The sequence below is a fragment of the Austrofundulus limnaeus genome, unplaced genomic scaffold (assembly GCF_001266775.1).
Source record: "Austrofundulus limnaeus strain Quisiro unplaced genomic scaffold, Austrofundulus_limnaeus-1.0 Scaffold403, whole genome shotgun sequence".
Taxonomy (NCBI): Eukaryota; Metazoa; Chordata; class Actinopteri; order Cyprinodontiformes; family Rivulidae; genus Austrofundulus; species Austrofundulus limnaeus.
The window spans coordinates 449698-452043 of NW_013952805.1; the positions used below are offsets into that span (position 1 = coordinate 449698).

General features: G+C 42.4%; 1 long non-coding RNA gene across 2 annotated transcripts in view; it reads left to right on the forward strand.

Annotated features, from left to right (window-relative positions):
- Positions 1-2091, forward strand: part of LOC106528761 (uncharacterized) — a 4488-nt gene extending 2397 nt beyond the window's left edge. Inside the window, exon 3 of one of the 2 annotated variants that reach the window (XR_001311537.1) lies at positions 2017-2091. This is a non-coding gene — a long non-coding RNA (uncharacterized LOC106528761). Of the gene's footprint in view, positions 1-133; positions 207-2016 lie in introns of those variants that run through there. The other variant, XR_001311538.1, reaches the window with a different exon arrangement.
- Positions 2092-2346: the final 255 nt, after the last annotated feature.

The following is a 2346-nucleotide window of genomic DNA, read 5'->3' on the forward strand; positions in this document are numbered from 1 at the left end:
TATATATATAACACTGCGGGTTCCATATAGTCTTTCAGTGATGTCTATCAACTGTTTCCAGTTAATGAACTGATTAAAACCATTAAAACTCCTTGGAAAAAATGACTCAGTGCCACGTTTATTTCCCTTCCAGCCAAGCAGAAGTCTTGTGATCCTCGCCCCTCTGCTCAGCTTCAGTATGAGTCAGCTGCTGAGTGTCAGTCTCAGCATCCCACAGCCACCATGAGCCCGCTGTGTGGACTTCTGTCTCACCAGGTTGTAATGCTATTATCATCTACCACCATTAGGCTCTCCATCCCTCCCCTAATCCACGCTTTAAGCCTCATCTCTTTACCAGCAAACGTGTTTTCTTCAAGCTCCCAAACTATAGCTCACTTTAAAAATACTCTGCACTGTATAACCGAGTTCAGTCTTTGACACCGTCTGAACTTATTTTTCTTCCTTTTTTTAAGTTTTCTGCTCTAACGTTTTTGTCGCAGCTCTGACAGTAAAAAAAAGAATATGCCCCACATTTCTGCTAATATCACAAAATAATGAACATTTGGAGAAACATTAGCTGGCAGCTTTCAACCAAAGCTGCTGTCTTCTGCTTTGCGTCTTAAACATGCAGATAAGCACATCCTTAAACGTCCGCAGTGACTGACAGAATCCTTCCACAGCTTCATTAAAACTTTAAATGTGTCACCTCAAGCCGTTCGGATTGACATGTTTTTGTCACTGAATGAGATTATAAGTCGAATTGAAGCCCGCTTTGACAATACGTGCCTCTGTTCTCAGCTGTACGGTTGTGGAAAGAATTCCCCGAGGAGCGAGCCGCGCTGCAGCAGCGCACTTTTGATACGGGTCCTGGTGAGAGGTTTCCGGTGGGATCTCCGGGCTTCTCTCCAATATGATGCAAAGGATGTGCATTTAGGCACCGCTTTGTTTGCTCGCTGTTTGCGGTGCTTTACGGACACACGGGTGTGCGTGCATCTTGAAATCCCCTTTTTTTAATTCTATGAACGGGTAATCGTTCTGCCAAAAAGCAGCTGTCAAATAATCCCTTTATCAATTGCCTTTCAGAGAACCTCCTCTTTCATGTATTCCTCTGAACAATATTGGGTTTGATCTGGTACATTGCGCCAATCAAATGCATTTCCTGTTGTTCCTCTTGTAGCTTTCATCAGAATTTTACAGTATTTAAGGGATTTGGTTATGGCTGCGCAACAAAATAGGAAACGCTGGGAAAGAAGCAAAGCATCCACAAAGATAATCCAACAAAACAAATATTTGCAGTGTTTACAACGTGTCCGGCGTATGTAAGACTTTAATCTTTGAGGGGGAAAAAAAAGGCAAGGTCCAGTTTTAATAACACATCTGTGAAGCAGCATGGATGCAGGAGGATCTGCAAGTTGGGGGGGATTTCGTGGCACTCGGCTGTCCTATTGAAACACCAGGAGATGCTTCAAAAAGCTCCTTTGTGGTTCTTGAGTTTGAAAAGCCTTTGAAGGTAAACAACCAAGGGGCTTTAAACAACGTGCGTGTGTGTGGAAACACAGATCAGCCATTCATTTTCGGCTGAGTGGCGTGCAAACCGCTCGCCTCTGGTGAGATCGCTCTCCTCACCTTATCCCCCGTTGCTGTGCTGCAAATACTCCTCCTGCCCATCTCACAGCAATCGTGTTGTCCATGGTTCGGATTCGGTCCGTTTGTTTCTCTTCTCTTCTGATTACCTCAGACAGAATTGTGTTTTCAACGCATAATCAAGCTCAGGTTGCTTAAAACTTTCTCTCAGCTCTGAAACATAATGAAGGTACTCCCTGTGCCTTCCCACTCATTCCAAGTTCCCATTCGTCGTATATCTTCAGGCAGATATGGTGCAAAATTGGTTTTCATTTTGAAATATGTATCTTGACAAACTGACTCATGTGGGTTAAACTTAAGCCAGTCAAATGAACATATGGAGCTCTAATTTTAGAAAAACACCAATGGAATAGGTGACTTCTGACACAGATCTAATATTTTTTGTTTGCACAGATGAAAAAAGGTGATAGTGATATTTCTGAATGCCATGTCAGGACTGGATCTGATGCAACAATATATTTCTGCATTGTGAGTAAAGGCTTAGCTTTTCTTGATCATTTCACCTGCTGTTTTCAGTTTTAGACTTAGATCATCTCTGGATGACGTGTAGCCATTTTTACCAAACCTGCAAATTATGTGCATAATCTTTTGCTATATTGTGTAATTTTTCGAGCATGTATTGAGGATAACTATTTAGGTGCTCTCTATAAATGCAGATGGATACGAGGCAGAGCAGCAACATCTTTTCAAGGGATTTGCAAGGTGTTTTTTAAGGGGGCGCAT